Below are 19688 nucleotides of genomic sequence, written 5' to 3'. Positions count from 1 at the left end.
TTCACTCTGTGGTCCAATGAGACTCGAAATTGAGCTCAAGTGCATCCTGCTTCCATTGATCATCCTTGAGATGGTTCTACAACTTGATTGGAGTCCTACTGTTGAAGCCACAGTTGACAGTGCATGTCAGAGAAAAAAACCAAGCCATGAGGTCGAAGGAATGGGAGGTGACCAAGTACACGAGGATCACTCTAACAGAGCTCTAGAGTTCCTCTGTGGAGATGGGAGAACCTTCCAGAAGGACAACCATCTCTGCAGCACTCCACCAATCAGGCCTTTATGGTAGAGTGGCCAGACAGAAGCCATTCCTCAGTAAAAGGCACATGACAGCCCGCTTGGAGTTTGCCAAAAGGCACCTAATGAACTCTCAGACCATGAGAAACAAGACTTTCTGGTCTAATGAAACCAAGAAGCTTCACATCTGGAGGAAACCTGGCACCATCCCTACGGTGAAGCATGGTGGTGGCAACATCATGCTGTGGGGATGTTTTTCAACGGCAGGGACTGCCGTATATTATATGGCAACTCTCCCAAACAACTTGTGGTTATGTTGGTGGCGTCTGATCGTAGTTTTGGAGACTTTCTGACCCCAAGACCCAACTAACGTCTGCAGTTCTCCAGCTGTGATCCTTGGAGATTTTTTGGCCACTCGAACCATCATCCTCACTGTGCGTGGGGTCAATATCAAATTAAACAAATTGTATTAGTCACATACACCGAATACAACAGTGAAATGCTGAATACAACAGGTGTAGACCTCACAGTGAAATGCTGAATACAACAGGTGTAGACCTCACAGTGAAATGCTTACTTACAAGCTTAACCAACAATGCAGTTTTAAGAAAATACCTAATAAAAGTAATAGATAAGAATAACAAATAATTAAACAGCAGCAGTAAATAACAATAGTGGGGCTATATACAGGGTGTTACGGTACAGAGTCAATGTGGAGGCTATATACAGGGGGTACCGGTACAGAGTCAATGTGGAGGCTATATACAGGGGGTACCGGTACAGAGTCAATGTGGAGGCTATATACAGGGGGTACCGGTACAGAGTCAATGTGGAGGCTATATACAGGGGGTACCGGTACAGAGCCAATGTGGAGGCTATATACAGGGGGTACCGGTACAGAGTCAATGTGCGGGGGCACCGGTGTTGAGGTAATTGAGGTAATATGTAGGTAGACTTAGTAAAGTGACTATGCATAGTCACAGTGAGTAGCGTAGAAGAGGGGGGGAGGGGGCAATGCAAATAGTCTGGGAAGTCATTTGATTAGCTGTTCAGGAGTCTTGGCTTGGGGGTAAAAGCTGTTTCCTCTTGGACCTAGACTTGGCACTCCGGTTCCGCACGGTAATCGAGAGAACAGTCTATGACTTGGGTGGCTGGAGTCTGACAATTTTTAGGGCCTTTTTATTACATTTTTTTTTATTTCACTTTTATTTAACCTTTACAATTACAACCTGGCCAAGATAAAGACATTTCACATTTTAGTCATTTAGCAGACGCTCCTATCCAGAGCGACTTACAGCAGTGAATGCATACATTTCTTTTTTCTCCATTCTGGTCCCCCGTGGGAATCGAACCCACAACCCTGGCATTGCACACACCATGCTCTACCAACTGAGCCACAGCAGTTTGACACGTACAACAACATAGAGTTACACATGGAATAAACAAACATACAGTCAATAATACAGTAGAAAAAAATAAAAATCTATATACAGTGTGTGCAAATGAGGTGAGATAAGGAAGGTAAGGCAATAAAAATAAAAAGGCCATGGTGGCGAAGTAATTACAATAAAACAATTAGACACTGGAATGGTAGATGTGCAGAAGATTAATGTACAAGTAGAGATACTGGGGTGCAAAGGAGCAAGATAAATAAATAAATACAGTATGGGGATGAGGCAGTTGGATGGGATGTTTACAGATGGGCTATGTACAGGTGCAGTGATGTGTGAGCTGCTCTGACAGCTGGTGCTTAAAGCTGGTGCGGGAGATAAGTGTTTCCAGTTTCAGAGATTTTTGTAGTTTGTTCGAGTCATTGGCAGCAGAGAACTGGAAGGAGAGGCGGCCAAACGAGGAATTGGCTTTGGGGATGACCAGTGAGATATACCTGCTGGAGCGCGTGCTATGGGTGGGTGCTGCTATGGTGACCAGCGAGCTGAGATAAGGCGGGGCTTAACCAAGAAGATACTTTTTATTTATATTTTTATTTTATTTTACCGTTATTTTACCAGGTAATTTGACTGAGAACACATTCTCATTTACAGCAACGACCTGGGGAATAGTTTCAGGGGAGAGGAGGGGGATGAATGAGCCAATTGTAAGCTGGGGATGATTAGGTGGGCGTGATGGTATGAGGGCCAGATTGGGAATTTAGCCAGGAAACCGGGGTTAACACCCCTACTCTTACGATAAGTGCAATGCAGACTTGTTGATGACCAGGAGGCAATGGGTTTGGCGACGAGTATGAAGCGAGGGCCAGCCAACGAGAGCGTACAGGTCGCAGTGGTGGGTAATATATGGGGCTTTGGTGACAAAACGGATGGCACTGTGATAGACTGCATCCAATTTGTTGAGTAGGGTGTTGGAGGCTATTTTATAGATGACATCGCCGAAGTCGAGGATCAGTAGGATGGTCAGTTTTACGAGGGTATGTTTGGCAGCATGAGTGAAGGATGCTTTGTTGCGAAATAGGAAGCCGATTCTAGATTTCATTTTGGATTGGAGATGCTTAATGTGAGTCTGGAAGGAGAGTTTACAGTCTAGCCAGACACCTAGGTATTTGTAGTTGTCCATATAATCTAAGTCAGAACCGTCCAGAGTAGTGATGCTAGGCGGGCGGGCGGGTGCGGGCAGTGATCGGTTGAAGAGCATGCATTTAGTTTTACTTGCATTTAAGAGAGCAGTTGGAGGCCACGGAAGGAGAGTTGTATGGCATTGAAGCTCTTCTGGAGGTTAGTTAACACAGTGTCCAAAGAAGGGCCAGAGGTATACAGAATGGTGTCGTCTGCGTAGATTTAGAGATGGATCAGAGACTCACCAGCAGCGAGAGTGACATCATTGACGTATACAGAGAAGAGAGTCGAGTCCTCTGGCACCACCTGGTGTAGAGGTCCTGGATGGCAGGAAGCTTGGCTCTAGTGATGTACTGGGCCGTACGAGGCAGTGATGCAACCGGTCAGGATGCTCTCGATGGTGCAGCTGTAAACCTTTTGCGGATCTGAGGACCATGCCAAATCGTTTTAGTCTCCTGATGGGGAATAGGTTTTGTCGTGCCCTCTTCACGACTGTCTTGGTGTGCTTGGACCATGTTAGTTAGTTTGTTGGTGATGTGGATGCCGAGGAACTTGAAGCTCTCAACCTACTCCACTACAACCCCTTCGATGAGAATGGGGGCATGCTCGGTCCTCCTTTTCCTGTAGTCCACAATCATCTCTTTTGTCTTGATCACGTTGAGCGAGAGGTTGTTGTCCTTTGCATCACACGGGCAGGGCTCTGACCTCCTCCCCATAGGTTGTCTCATCGTTGTTGGTGATCAGGCCAACCACTGTTGTGTCATCGGCAAACCTAATGATGGTGTTGGAGTCTTGCCTGGCCATGCAGTCATGAGTGAACATGGAGTACAGGAGGGGACTGAGCACGTACCACCGAGGGGCCCCCGTGTTGAGGATCAGCGTGGCGGATGTGTTGTTACCTACCCTTACCACCTGGGGGGCGGCCCATCAGGAAGTCCAGGATCCAGTTGCAGAGGGAGGTGTTTAGTCCCAGGTTCTTTAGCTTAGTGATGAGCTTTGAGGGCACTATGGTGTTGAACGCTGAGTTCTAGTCAATGAATAGCATTCTCACATAGGTGTTCCTTTTGCCCAGGTGTGAAAGGGCAGTGTGGAGTGCAATAGAGATTGCATCATCTGTGAATCTGCTGGGGCTGAGTGCAAATTGGAGTGGGTTTCTGGGATAAAGCACTTCATGGCTACAGACATGAGTGCTACGGGTCAGCAGTCAGGTTACCTTAGTGTTCTTGGGTACAGGGACTATGGTGGTCTGCTTGAAACATGTTGGTATTACAGACTCAGACAGGGAGAGGTTGAAAATGACAGTGAAGACACTTGCCAGTTGTTCAGCGCATGCTCGGAGTGCACGTCCTGGTAATCCGTCTGGCCCTGCGACCTTGTGAATGTTGACCTGTTTAAAGGTCTTACTCACATCAGCTACAGAGAGCGTGATCACACAGTCGTCTGGAACAGCTGATGATCTCATGCATGTCTCAGTGTTACTTGCCTCGAAGCGAGCATAGAAGTAATTTAGCTCATCTGGTAGGCTTGTGTCACTTGTGTTACTGGGAAGCTCACGGCGGTGCTTCCCTTTGTAGTCTGTAATAGTCTACAAGCCCTGCCACATTCGACGAGCATTGGAGCCGGTGTAGAATGATTCAATCAAGTAACTGTATTTTATTTAGAGACATTGAGAGGAAAATAAGTCAAATTATGTCTAAATTTCCATTTATCAAAGTAATATGGGGTGGAGATTTTAATACAGTTTTATATGATAATCTAGATAGATGGCCTCCTAAGGATAGACATTCTGTTTGTGAGATAAGCAATATATGTCTAAGGTTAGGTGTTCTAGATATTTGGAGACATAAGAACCGAGATAAGATTATGTTTACATGGAATACCAAAGATTTATCTATACAATCCGGTGTTGATTTCTGGCTGATATCTGAAGATATGGCTAACAAGGTAGATACAGTCTCGATTGAACCATCGATTTTAACAGAATACTTGAATACTTTTGGAAATTACTGGGAGCTAATGGAATTTGATATAAGGCTTTTGGATATTTCAATGGGGAAAGAAATTGCTCGTGCCAAGAGAGAGAAAGAATATGACATCATAAAGGGAATAATGGATTATACAAAAAAAATGAACTATCACTATTATTACTCATCATTACAAATGAGGTTAGACTGTATTTACGAGGAAATGGCCCGGGGAGCGTTTGTAAGATCAAGACAAAAATGGATGGAAGAGGGAGAGAAAAATACCAAATATTTCTTTAATTTAGAAAAAAGGGCAGGCGAAAAGACTTCCATATTTAAATCAATGATCAATAATACTCCCAATGAAAATCCAAATGAAATCTCCCAGCATGTTGCCCAGTTTTATCAGAATCTGTATACATCAGCCCGGGTCAACTTCCAATATGGATCTTTTCTTAGACAATGTAGCAAACATTGCTAAGAAGATAGATAATGATTTCAGGGATTTTTGTGATGATGAGATATCTGAAATTGAGATAAAAGACTGTATTAAAAGCCTTAAGGACAATAGATCCCCTGGAAATGATGATTTAATAAGTGAGTTTTATAAAGCATGCAATGATAAATTGATTCCTTTCATTCTTGTTCCAAGAATCAATAAAAAAGGGGAGTTACCGGCTTCCGTAAAGCAAGGTGTAATTACTTTGATTCCCAAACTTAATAAGGATAGTCTTTATATAGACAACTGGAGATCCATTAGCCTGTTGAATAATGATGGGAAATGGTTTGCCCTTGTTTGCCCTTGTATTTGCTAAGAGGTTGAAACAAGGCTTGCATCATATAATTGATGAAGAACAATCTGGTTTTATTACATTAGTAATAACATTAGGTTGATCTTAGATATGATTGACTATAATGACCTCATCCTTTACAATAGTTTTCTTATGTTTGTTGATTTTTATAAAGCTTTTGATACTGTAGAACATGAGTTTATGTTCAAAGCAATATGTTTTTTGGGGTTTGGTGACTTTTTTTTTAAAGCAGTCCAAACTTTATATAGTGGTTGTACTAGCTCTGTAAAATTAGCTCATGGGACACCCCAAAGATTTGATATTGGCCGTGGCATTAGGCAGGGCTGCCCAATTAGTCCATTTTTATTTCTATTGGTTACTCAAATTATGGCTCTTCATATCAAGAAAGGGAATTGTCAAGGTGTTTCAGCACTTGGCAAGGAATTTAAACTATGTCAACTGGCTGATGATACCACCATATTTTTAAGAGACATGAATGAGGTTTCTAAAGCAGTTTCCTGTATTGAAGACTTTTCCTTAGTTTCGGGTTTGAAAATTAATATCAATAAGTCAGTCTTATTTCCACTCAAGGACAGTGTTTTACAGGAAGTATATGGTATCCCAATTAAAGATAAGGTAACTTATCTTGGAAATATTATACGCAAGGATGAAAAACAAAGGAGTGAATTGAACTTTAACCCCATTATTGAGAAAACAAAGAAGAAATTGAACCTCTGGTTGCTGAGAGATATTTTGTTATACGGTCGGGTTTTATTGGCCAAAGATGAAGGGTTATCCAGATCGGTTTATGTCTCGTTATCGCTTGAATTATCCCCTAAAATTGTAAAGGACTTAGATAAGATTCTTTATACTTTTATTTGGAGGAACAAGCCTCACTATCTACGGAAAGATATTCTCACTAATACCCAAGAACAAGGAGGTCTTGAGGTTTTAGATTTCAATACTCTAAATAATACTTTTAAAATAAATTGGATTCTGAAGTATGTTAAGAACCAGAACAGTATTTGGAATGTCTTCCCTAAGTATTTATTTGACTCTCTTGGTGGTTTAGAATTTTTGCTTCGATGCCATTTTGATGTTGATAAAATTCCAGTAAAATTGGCCAAATTCCATAAGCAGACAATTTTAGCTTAGCGTATAAACACAATTTTTCCCCTCAGAGATACTTTCAATGGAACAGCAAAGATATACGATTTAAAAATTGTGACTGGTTTGAGAATAAAATTATTTTGGTTGGTCAGTTACTGAATGAGGATGGATATCTACTCTCATATGGGGAATTTCTTGATAAGTTTAAAATTCAAAATAACCCTGAAAGAATATGCAATTGTTTTTGATGCGATTTCAAGGGAGGTTGTATCTCTTTTAAATTCCTCTGTGGTTGACGTAAGTAACATAGATTTACATGAAAATATATTCATTGGCAATATTAACATCAAAGATAAATGTAGTAATAAACAGATTAGGAATATTGTTTGTGATACTATAATTCCCTCAGAAAGATTATTTTGGTCAAATATCTATGGTGATATACAAATGGGGGAAAGCATGGAAAATTGCTAACAAATATTGTATCAGTAACAAGGTAAAGGAAGTTTCATTTAAAATGTTACATAGAATTTATCCTGTGAAACATGTTTTGGAAAGATTCAAGCTGAATATTGACTATAAATGTGATTTCTGTGGAATGGAGGAGGTGACCATTTTGCATTTGTTTTTTACCTGTATTTATAGTAGAATTTTTGGGATTGACATAAAGAATTTATTTACAAAATAAATAGGACCGGTTGTACAATTTAATGGTTTTGATATAATGATTTATTTCAGAAATTCTGACATTGATAAAAATGTAGTATATTTAATTAAACTGCTAATGATATTAGCTCAATTTCATATTCACAAATGCAAATGGTCTAATTCAAAACCTAACTTTTTTCACTTTATAAATGACTTTAACTAAAATGAAAAACAAAAAGGCAATTAAAACTTGTATTATTAATGAATATGATTTATTTGCTTAGGATTCCTGGCAAGGTAAATAGTTTGTATGTATGCTTGTTTGCATGTGACTATTCCTCTCTTGTTTGTTGATATTTGTTAATAAAAAGAAAACAATTAAATAAAATAAAAAATCTAAATTTAATAAAAAAATTAAAAAAATAATACTAAAAAATAAAATTCTTTAATGATTTTTTCATTGGCAAGAATAGCAAATTTAGGCATGACATGCCAGCAACAAATGCCAACCCTACACATCCAAGTATAACTGACCAAATTATGAAAGACAAGCATTGACATTCTGAAATCTGTAAAGTGAGTGTGGAAGAGGTGAACACAATTTTTCTCTGTCAAAAATGACAAGCCACCTTGGTCTGACAACTTGGATGGAAAATTACTGAGGACAATATTGCCACTATTTATCATATCTACAATCTAAGCCTACAAGAAACGGTGTAACCTCTAGGTATGCAACGAATGGTACAGTGGGCCACGGTTCAGTATGTTTCACGGTACAGTGGGCCCACGGTTCAGTAGGTATCACGGTACAGTGGGCCACGGTTCAGTATGTATCACGGCTTGTGGGCCACGGTTCAGTAGGTATCACGGTTTGTGGGCCACGGTTCAGTAGGTATCACGGTACAGTGGGCCCACGGTTCAGTAGGTATCACGGCTTGTGGGCCACGGTTCAGTAGGTATCACGGTACAGTGGGCCACGGTTCAGTATGTATCACAGCTGTGGGCCACGGTTCAGTAGGTATCACGGTTTGTGGCCCACGGTTCAGTATGTATCACGATACTATGGCCCACGGTTCAGTAGGTATCACGGTTTGTGGCCCACGGTTCAGTAGGTATCACGATACTATGGCCCACGGTTCAGTAGGTATCACGGTACAGTGGGCCACGGTTCAGTAGGTATCACGGTTTGTGGGCCCACGGTTCAGTAGGTATCACAGTTTGTGGGCCACGGTTCAGTATGTATCACGGTACCATGGCCCATGGTTCAGTAGGTATCATGGTACAGTGGGCCACAGTTCAGTAGGTATCACTGTTTGTGGGTCACGGTTCAGTAGGTATCACGGTTTGTGGGCCATGGTTCAGTATGCATCACGGTTTGTGGCCAACAGTTCAGTATGTATCACTGTTTTGTGGCCCACGGTTCAGTTTGTATCACGGTTTGTGGGCCACGGTTCAGTAGGTATCACGGTTTGTGGGCCAATGGTTCAGTAGGTATCACGGTTTGTGGGCCACGGTTCAGTAGGTATCACGGTTTGTCGGCCACGGTTCAGTAGGTATCACGGTACAGTGGGCCACAGTTCAGTATGTATCACGGAAGAGTGGGCCACGGTTCAGTAGGTATCACGGTTTGTGGGCCACGGTTCAGTAGGTATCACGGTTTGTGGGCCAAAGTTCAGTATGTATCACGGTACAGTGGGCCCATGGTTCAGTAGGTATCACGGTTTGTGGCCCACGGTTCAGTAGGTATCACGGTGTGTGGCCCACGGTTCGGTAGGTATCACGGTACCATGGCCCACGGTTCAGTATGTATCACGGTTTGTGGGCCACGGTTCAGTAGGTATCACGGTTTGTGGGCCACGGTTCAGTAGGTATCACGATACTATGGCCCACGGTTCAGTAGGTATCACGGTTTGTGGGCCCACGGTTCAGTAGGTATCACGGTACAGTGGGCCACGGTTCAGTATGCATCACGATACAGTGGGCCACGGTTCAGTATGCATCACGATACAGTGGGCCACGGTTCAGTATGCATCACGGTTTGTGGACCACGGTTCAGTAGGTATCACGGTTTGTGGGCCACGGTTCAGTATGCATCACGGTTTGTGGGCCACGGTTCGTTATTCATCACGGTTTGTGTACCACGGTTCAGTATGCATCACGATACAGTGGGCCACGGTTCAGTAGGTATCACGGTACAGTGGGCCATGGATCAGTAGGTATCACGGTTTGTGGACCACGGTTCAGTATGTATCACGGTTGGTGGGCCAAGGTTCAGTAGGTATCACGGTTTGTGGCCCACGGTTCAGTATGTATCATGGTTTGTGGCCCACGGTTCAGTAGGTATCACGGTTTGTGGGCCCACGGTTCAGTAGGTATCACGGTTTGTGGCCCACGGTTCAGTAGGCATCACGGTTTGTGGACCACGGTTCAGTATGCATCATGATACAGTGGGCCACGGTTCAGTAGGTATCATGGTACAGTGGGCCACGGTTCAGTAGGTATCACGGTTTGTGGACCACGGTTCAGTAGGTATCATGGTTTGTGGACCACGGTTCAGTATGCATCACGGTACCATGGCCCACGGTTCAGTATGTATCACGGTTTGTGGGCCACGGTCCAGTAGGTATCACGGTTTGTGGGCCCACGGTTCAGTAGGTATGACGGTACAGTGGGCCACAGTTCAGTATGCATCATGATACAGTGGGCCACGGTTCAGTATGCATCACGGTTTGTGGGCCACGGTTCAGTAGGTATCATGGTACAGTGGGCCACGGTTCAGTAGGTATCATGGTACAGTGGGCCACAGTTCAGTAGGTATCATGGTACAGTGGGCCACGGTTCAGTAGGTATCACGGTTTGTGGACCACGGTTCAGTAGGTATCATGGTACAGTGGGCCACGGTTCAGTAGGTATCATGGTACAGTGGGCCACGGTAACCGTATGGTTTTGCTATCTTTATATTTAAGAAAAACAAAAACACATCACCCTTTAAACAATGAACTCTTTATTTTGCCTAAAGACAAATACAACTTTCCATTCAAAAAAATGGCAGCATGACTGACTAGGCCTGGTTTCTGTCTCTACTGTATGAAATCAAGGGGAGAAAAACATTAAAATGAAAAGTGCTTCTTAGCTATTGCCTTCTCTATTAAAAAAAAACGGTTTATATACTTGTATAGGCAATATTCAATGTAAAAATAACATGAAGTGCAACATAAAGTTATATGAGATATCCATTCCTTTATGTTGAGGTTCTTCTGTGAAAAGATAAGCATGTCAACATTCTCTGAAGCAAGATGAGAACGGCTTGCACTGACAATGTCCCGTGCGGTGGAGAACACTCTCACTTGCAACAGAGCTTCCCGGGACACTGAGGCACTGTTGTGAAAGCTTTGCAACACGGGGGAACTTTGACATTTTTTTTTTCTTTTCTCCACCACACAAAAGGATCAGTCTCCACATGATTACAATCTGCTGCCTTGTATGAGGTGACCTCCTCCTCAATCATTTTGGAAAAGGGGTTTGGTCTGCTCCTCTGCTTTGAAAAGCTCCCCAAATAACTCTGCCATGTATAATGCGGATGGATTTTCTTCCTTTGTGGATGGCCCTGTTTGCACTGCTTAAAACGGCAAGAATAATAGCAAACATATTATTATTATTATTAAGTGTAAGTGACACATTTCTCATTTAAAAAAAATATATATATCTCATCACATTTTAACGCACGTGATAAAAACAATAAAAAAAACAATATCATGAAAAATGATTTAAAAATAGATTAAATACCTGATGTTCACGCTTCACAATTTATTTGATCCGTGTAGACTTGGATCAAGGTGCTGTAGCTCTGTGAAGGTAGTCTAGAAGATCTGGGTCTGTGTATCTTCTCTCCAAGTCCTGAGTGATGGCTGCCATGGCCTCCCTGATGGTTGTACTGTCCTCAGGACCTGGTGCCATGGATTTGAGAATCATTGTCTTTAGAGGGAAAATGATTGATGAGGTGGGGACTTGTTTCACTGCTCATGAGAGTTCTCAGGGGGGGTTGAGTAGCTCAATGAGTTCTTCTGCCAGCTTCAGTTCACTGTCAGTCAGAACGGCTATGTCTTTGACCGACTTCTTCACAGCCTTGTCCAATACAGCAGAGTAGACGGCCGGTTGCTGTTCCACGTAACGTTCCAGCATGTCCTGTACGGTGTTCCGACTGGGTTGTGACATCATGGATTCATTTGTGTTTTGGTGTATCTAGCATCTCTTGCTTGACTGTCAAAACGTGGTGAGCGGTGGTGCTTTTGTGAAGAAGAAAAAAAAACTCACCACTTTTCTGACCTTCCCCAGGAGGCGGGACACTGCCTGGAGAGAGACTGCCCTCTTGGTAGCTTGGTTCAGAATGTATGCAACAAAAAAAAACATCCAATATGGGGCCCAAACCCATCAGCTTCACGGATGGCATTTACAATGTTTTGTACGCTATCTGTAGTGGCTGGGATTGTGATATTTGGTCTCTCTAGCTTCCACTCAGTCACAGCATTCATTAATTCTAGGGCTAAGTGTGCCCTTGTATGACTCACATACACGGAACGAGTTTCTGCAACCTGTAGCTCTTATCTCCCACTCCAGTACATAGTGAACCGTCACAGTGAGGTAGCTTCCAGTACATAGTGAACTGTCACAGTGAGGTAGCTTCCAGTACATAGTGAACCGTCACAGTGAGGTAGCTTCCAGTACATAGTGAACCGTCACAGTGAGACAGCTTCCAGTACATAGTGAACCGTCACAGAGAGGCAGCTTCCAGTACATAGTGAACCGTCACAGTGAGGCAGCTTCCAGTACATAGTGAACCGTCACAGTGAGGCAGCTTCCAGAACATAGTGAACCGTCACAGTGAGGTAGCTTCCAGTACATTAGTGAACCGTCACAGTGAGGTAGCTTCCAGTACATAGTGAACCGTCACAGAGAGGCAGCTTCCAGTACATAGTGAACCGTTACAGTGAGGCAGCTTCCAGAACGTAGTGAACCGTCACAGAGAGGCAGCTTCCAGTACATAGTGAACCGTCACAGAGAGGCAGCTTCCAGTACATAGTGAACCGTCACAGTGAGGTAGCTTCCAGAACATAGTGAACCGTCACAGTGAGGCAGCTTCCAGTACATAGTGAACCGTCACAGAGAGGTAGCTTCCAGTACATAGTCAGCTACCTATTCCTTTACATAGTGAACCGTCACAGTGAGGCAGCTTCCAGTACATAGTGAACCATCACAGTGAGGCAGCTTCCAGAACGTAGTGAACCGTCACAGAGAGGCAGCTTCCAGTACATAGTGAACCGTCACAGTGAGGTAGCTTCCAGTACATAGTGAACCGTCACAGTGAGGTAGCTTCCAGTACATAGTGAACCGTCACAGAGAGGCAGCTTCCAGTACATAGTGAACCGTCACAGTGAGGTAGCTTCCAGTACATAGTGAACCGTCACAGAGAGGTAGCTTTGAGTTTCTCTGGAGGTCCAACTGTCAGTGGAGAGAGCTAGATAGGGTGTCTGTGTCAATTCCTTTTCAATTTCTCTCTGTGATGTTTCATAGAGTTTGGGCAATTACTTTGCTGCTGAAATGTGTACGGGAGGGGACATTGTAACACGGTAAAAAAATAAATAATCAGGTGACGAAATCCTGAGTAGGATTTAACCACCGAATAGGGCTGCAAATCTCTGGCTATGAATATTCCCACTGCTTTCGTTATTTCTTTGTTTTTCTGAATTTGTCGCATATTGTTGTTGGAAGGCAGCAGCGAGAGATTGCTGTGTTTTCGCTAACGAGTGGACTCTCCTTGCTCCAGCTCCACCTGCAAGGCGTCCAGGTGATGGCCACGTAAATGACATATCATGTTAGAAGTGTTTCCGACAGTGAATTATAGGAAAATGACAGGCATGTGTGCGTATTGAACCATAGGGGGCGTACCGAACAGTTCGACAACATACTGTGTACCGTTGCATCCCTAACCTCAAAAGTCATTCAGCTACCCACGAATAGTAAAGCATTCTCTTTACTGGCTCAAATAGCCGACCAATCAACCTGTTACCAACCCTTAGTAAAGTTTTGGAAAAATTGTGTTTGACCAGATACAATGCTATTTTACAGTAAACAAATTGACAGCAGACTTTCAGCATGCTTATAGGGAAGGGCATTCAACATGCATGGGATTGTGGGAAACTTCAGTGTGGCTTTTGACATTATCGATCATAGTCTGCTGCTAGAAAAATGTATATGTTATGGCTTTACACCCCCTGCTATATTGTGGATAAAGAGTTACCTGTCTAACACAGAGGGTGTTCTTTAATGGAAGCCTCTCCAACATAATCCAGGTAGAATCAGGAATTCTCCAGGGCAGCTGTCTAGGCCCATTACTTTTTTCAATCTTTACTAATGACATGCCACTGGCTCTGAGTAAAGCCAGTGTGTCTATGTATGCGGATGACTCAACACTATACACGTCAGCTACTACAGCAACTGAAAGGACTGCAACACTTAACAAAGAGCTGCAGTTAGTTTCAGAATGGGTGGCAAGGAATAAGTTAGTCCTAAATAAAAAATAAAAAAAAATAACAGCATTATATTTGGGACAAATCATTCACTAAACCCTAAAACTACACTAAATCTTGTAATGAATAATGTGTAAATTGAGCAATTTGAGATCACTAAACTGCTTGGAGTAACCCTGGATTGTAAACTGTCATGGTCAAAACATATTGATACAACAGTAGCTAAGATGGGGAGAAGTCTGTTTAAATTACTAGCACACAGCTCAGACACCCATGCATACCCCACAAGACATGCCACCAGAGGCCTCTTCACAGTCCCCAAGTCCAGAACAGACTATGGGAGGTGCACAGTACTACATAGAGCCATGACTACATGGAACTCTATTCCACATCAGGTAACTGATGCAGCAGTAAAATCAGATTTAAAAGCAGGTAAAAATACATCTTATGGAACAGCGGGGACTGTGAAGAGACACACACATACACAGACACACATACACATGATAAAACACACACTCTACACACACGTACATGTGGATTTTGTATTGTAGATATGTGGTAGTGGTGGAGTAGAGAACTGATGGGGATCCTTAATAAACCCCAGGAAGAGTAGCTGCTGCCTTGGCAGGAACTAATGGGGATCCATAATAAACCCCAGGAAGAGTAGCTGCTGCCTTGACAGGAACTAATGGGGATCCGTAATAAACCCCAGGAAGAGTAGCTGCTGCCTTGACAGGAACTAATGGGGATCCGTAATAAACCCCAGGAAGAGTAGCTGCTGCCTTGGCAGGAACTAATGGGGATCCATAATAAACCCCAGGAAGAGTAGCTGCTGCCTTGACAGGAACTAATGGGGATCCATAATAAACCCCAGGAAGAGTAGCTGCTGCCTTGGCAGGAACTAATGGGGATCCATAATAAATACCAATGCTGTTAATGACACATAAATAAAATGCCTGTATGCAGATGACCTGGTGCTGCTGTCCCCAACAAAAGAGAGGTTACAGCAACAATTAGATCATCTGCAACAGCTGTCAGACCTGGGCCCTGACAATCAATCTCAAAAAGACCAAAATTATGATTTTCCAGAAAAGGTCCAGATGTCAGGGAAACCAATAACCATTTTTACTCGGCTCTACACATACACACTAACACATATTTGGGACAAAAAAATCTGCTCCACAGGGAACTTCAACCTGGCCGTGCTTGAACTGAAAGACAACCACCTAAAAGGAAGTGATGTCCACACATTCCACCACAAAGCCCTCACCTACAGAGAGATGGAGCTAGAGAAGAGTCCCCTAAGCAAGCTGGTCCTGGGGCTCTGTTCATGTAGGTTCATGCTCTACAACATTCGCAGAGTACGACCCTGCCTCACACAGGAAGCGGCGCAGGTCCTAATCCAGGCACTTGTCATCTCCCGTCTGGATTATTGCAACTCGCTGTTGGCTGGGCTCCCTGCCTGTGCCATTAAACCCCTACAACTCATCCAGAACGCCGCAGCCCGTCTGGTGTTCAACCTTCCCAAGTTCTCTCACGTCACCCCGCTCCTCCGCTCTCTCCACTGGCTTCCAGTCGAAGCTCGCATCCGCTACAAGACCATGGTGCTTGCCTACGGAGCTGTGAGGGGAACGGCACCTCCGTACCTTCAGGCTCTGATCAGGCCCTACACCCAAACAAGGGCACTCCGTTCATCCACCTCTGGCCTGCTCGCCTCCCTACCTCTGAGGAAGCACAGTTCCCGCTCAGCCCAGTCAAAACTGCTCGCTGCTCTGGCACCCCAATGGTGGAACAAGCTCCCTCACGACGCCAGGACAGCGGAGTCAATCACCACCTTCCGGAGACACCTGAAACCCCACCTCTTCAAGGAATACCTGGGATAGGATAAAGTAATCCTTCTAACCCCCCCCCCTTAAAAGATTTAGATGCACTATTGTAAAGTGGTTGTTCCACTGGATATTATAAGGTGAATGTACCAATTTGTAAGTCGCTCTGGATAAGAGCGTCTGCTAAATGACTTAAATGTAAATGTAAATGTAAATACAAACAGAGCCCACAGAGCCCAAGGACAGCAACACAATTAGACCCAACCACATTATGAGAAAGCAAAAAGGTAACTATTTGACACACTGGAAATAAATTAACAAATTGGCCCTAAACAGAGAGTACACAGTGGCACAATACCTGACCACTGTGACTAGTGCTGAGCAATTAGTGCTTTTTAAGGTCGGTTCGGTTTCTTTTTTTTTTTAAATCACTGTTTTCGATTTCGGTTAAAAAAAATTGGGGGGGACATTAAATGCATTATGTTATTTGAATGCTGTAACAACACAGAATAAAACCTTTAATACAAGTCCCATGATGGTTGTGACTGACCATGTCATAAGTGTCGTAGGAGTCAGACCAAAGCGCAGAAGGTATAGTGCTCATCTTTTTATATTTATTTAAAGTGAACACTTAAACAAAATTAGCAAAACGACCAATCGACAGTTCCGTAAGGTTCACAGACTATACAGGAAACAACCACCCACAACCCACGGGGAAAAAACAGGCTGCCTAAGTATGGCTTCCAATCAGAGACAACTAACGACCCCTGCCTCTGATTGGAAACCATACTCGGCCACACAAAGAAAAACGAACATAGAAAATGAAAACTAGAACATATCCCCAGGAAACAAACAAACCCCAAAACACACAGAAACAACATCCCCTGCCACGCCCTGACCATACTACAATGACAAATGACCCCTTTTACTGGTCAGGACGTGACAGACCATTACTGATGATCACTAATTAACCATCATTTATTCACAATACTTTACTTTAATAAAAAATAAAAAATTATTTGATGACTTTACTATTTCATTCCAAGTCAGCATCTCATCTCTATAGAACTGCTACATATGCTGTCTGACAAAATCACTATTTTAGTATTTCTTCAAAGTAAATAAGGCATACTTTTATGACTGCTGAATACCAATTATTAATCACTTAGATCAAGTATTTTTAGACTCAGGAAGCAACTGCTTTCTATCCCTCTCCATCTCACGTTCTCTCTTCTCTCAGTCTCCATGTTTGCTCCGGCACAAACCGGACAAGTTTAAGCAGGCACGCAATGGATTATGGTCATTGGAGTTAATTGCCACGTTTTCTGCGCTAAAACTATGTAGAATACTGCCATGTTGGAAACTACATTTCCCTAATACATCACACAGTTCAGGCTTCATCTGATTTATCTCTACAGAAACTGCACATCGAGCTCACAGAAAAAGGAAAAAAAACGAAATGGAATTCAAATAATTGAACCTACGTCGGTCAATTTTACAGTTGTTTAAAACCAAAAAATAACAGACATTTTGGTTAATCGCTCAGCACGAACTGTGACTGACCCAAAATGAAGAAAATCCTTGACTATGTACAGACTCAGTGAGCATAGCCTTGCTATTGAGAGATTTGTCTAATTTATCTACACAATCAATTTAAAGTCAGCTGTGGATCGAAGCTGTGATTATTATATGAGATAAGATCTACTTACAGCAGATAAACCAACCCCACCCATGGTTTAATCCTCTACCAACCCCACCCATGGTTTAATCCTCTACCAACCAACCCCACCCATGGTTTAATCCTCTACCAACCAACCCCACCCATGGTTTAATCCTCTACCAGCCAACCCCACCCATGGTTTAATCCTTTACCAACCAACCCCACCCATGGTTTAATCCTTTACCAACCAACCCCACCCATGGTTTAATCCTCTACCAACCAACACCACCCATGGTTTAATCCTCTACCAACCAACCCCACCCATGGTTTAATCCTCTACCAACCAAGCCCACCCATGGTTTAATCCTTTACCAACCAACCCCACCCATGGTTTAATCCTTTACCAACCAACCCCACCCATGGTTTAATCCTCTACCAACCAACCCCACCCATGGTTTAATCCTCTACCAACCAACCCCACCCATGGTTTAATCCTCTACCAACCAACCCCACCCATGGTTTAATCCTCTACCAGCCAACCCCACCCATGGTTTAATCCTTTACCAACCAACCCCACCCATGGTTTAATCCTTTACCAACCAACCCCACCCATGGTTTAATCCTCTACCAACCAACCCCACCCATGGTTTAATCCTTTACCAACCAACCCCACCCATGGTTTAATCCTCTACCAACCAACCCCACCCATGGTTTAATCCTCTACCAACCAACCCCACCCATGGTTTAATCCTCTACCAACCAACCCCACCCATGGTTTAATCCTCTACCAACCAACCCCACCCATGGTTTAATCCTTTACCAACCAACCCCACCCATGGTTTAATCCTTTACCAACCAACCCCACCCATGGTTTAATCCTCTACCAACCAACCCCACCCATGGTTTAATCCTTTACCAACCAACCCCACCCATGGTTTAATCCTTTACCAACCAACCCCACCCATGGTTTAATCCTCTACCAACCAACCCCACCCATGGTTTAATCCTCTACCAACCAACACCACCCATGGTTTAATCCTTTAACAACCCACCCCACCCATGGTTTAATCCTCTACCAACCAACCCCACCCATGGTTTAATCCTCTACCAACCAACCCCACCCATGGTTTAATCCTTTACCAACCAACCCCACCCATGGTTTAATCCTTTACCAACCACCCCATCCATGGTTTAATCCTTTACCAACCAACCCCACCCATGGTTTAATCCTTTACCAACCAACTCCACCCATGGTTTAATCCTCTACCAACCAACCCCACCCATGGTTTAATCCTCTACCAACCAACCCCACCCATGGTTTAATCCTCTACCAACCAACCCCACCCATGGTCTAATCCTTTACCAACCAACCAGCTAAATGTAAAGTTCTATATTGTACATTGTATTCTTTTGTACAAGATGACTTTTCTGTGCTGTTAACATCTGTCAAACCGCATAAAGACAACAATGAATGTTCCCTGTTTAATCTGCTGTTAACAGAATGTGTGTTGATCTCCTCTGTATGCCCTCAGAAGTTCCACCTGACATGTGCTAATAAAATAATTAAGATGTAATTAGTAAATAAACCCTGCAGCAGAGCGGAGCGCTGGGTAATCAACCGTAAAACCACAGAACGAAGGAACAACAACACATTTCTCTCTCTCTCTCCTATAGCCTCTTTGTTCTACAGTGACATTTCAATATTGAGACTAGCTCACATGCAGTGCAACATCTCTGCCTGAGAACGGTGTACCTAAAATATCACAAACACAGCTCTGCTGATTGAAGGCTCTGCAGCGTTAGTTAGAGGGCCATCTTATTGAAGAGCAGTGGGGGCCTCTGCAGCGTGAGTCAGAGGGCCATCTTATTGAAGAGCAGTGGGGGCCCCTGCAGCGTGAGTCAGAGGGCCATCTTATTGAAGAGCAGTGGGGGCCCATGCAGCATTAGTCAGAGGGCCATCTTATTGAAGAGCAGGGGGGGCCCCTGCAGCGTTAGTCAGAGGGCCATCTTATTGAAGAGCAGTGGGGGCCTCTGCAGCGTTAGTCAGAGGGCCATCTTATTGAAGAGCAGTGGGGGCCTCTGCAGCATTAGTCAGAGGGCCATCTTGGCTCAGCCATCAGGGGATGCTACATCTCCATTACAGTGTCTGTCTGCTCACAGAAAAGCCAGGCTGAAGGAGAACATTTCCTGGCTTAGTCTACAACATGCATTAATATCACACACATCACACACATCACACCACACACATACATCACATACACACACACACATCACATCACATCAGTTCAGAGGTTCCAGACAGACAGGACATACCATTGCGTTTTGCATTTTAGTAGACGCTCTTATCCAGAGCAACTT

At 43.5% G+C, this 19688-nt stretch overlaps 1 protein-coding gene across 1 annotated transcript in view; it reads right to left on the bottom strand.

Annotated features, from left to right (window-relative positions):
- tmem8b (transmembrane protein 8B) overlaps positions 1–19688 on the bottom strand; it is a 337935-nt gene that overhangs the window by 192452 nt on the left and 125795 nt on the right. The window lies entirely within an intron of this gene.

The sequence above is a fragment of the Salmo salar genome, chromosome ssa15 (assembly GCF_905237065.1).
Source record: "Salmo salar chromosome ssa15, Ssal_v3.1, whole genome shotgun sequence".
Taxonomy (NCBI): Eukaryota; Metazoa; Chordata; class Actinopteri; order Salmoniformes; family Salmonidae; genus Salmo; species Salmo salar.
This window is presented reverse-complemented; position numbering and strand designations above follow the sequence as displayed.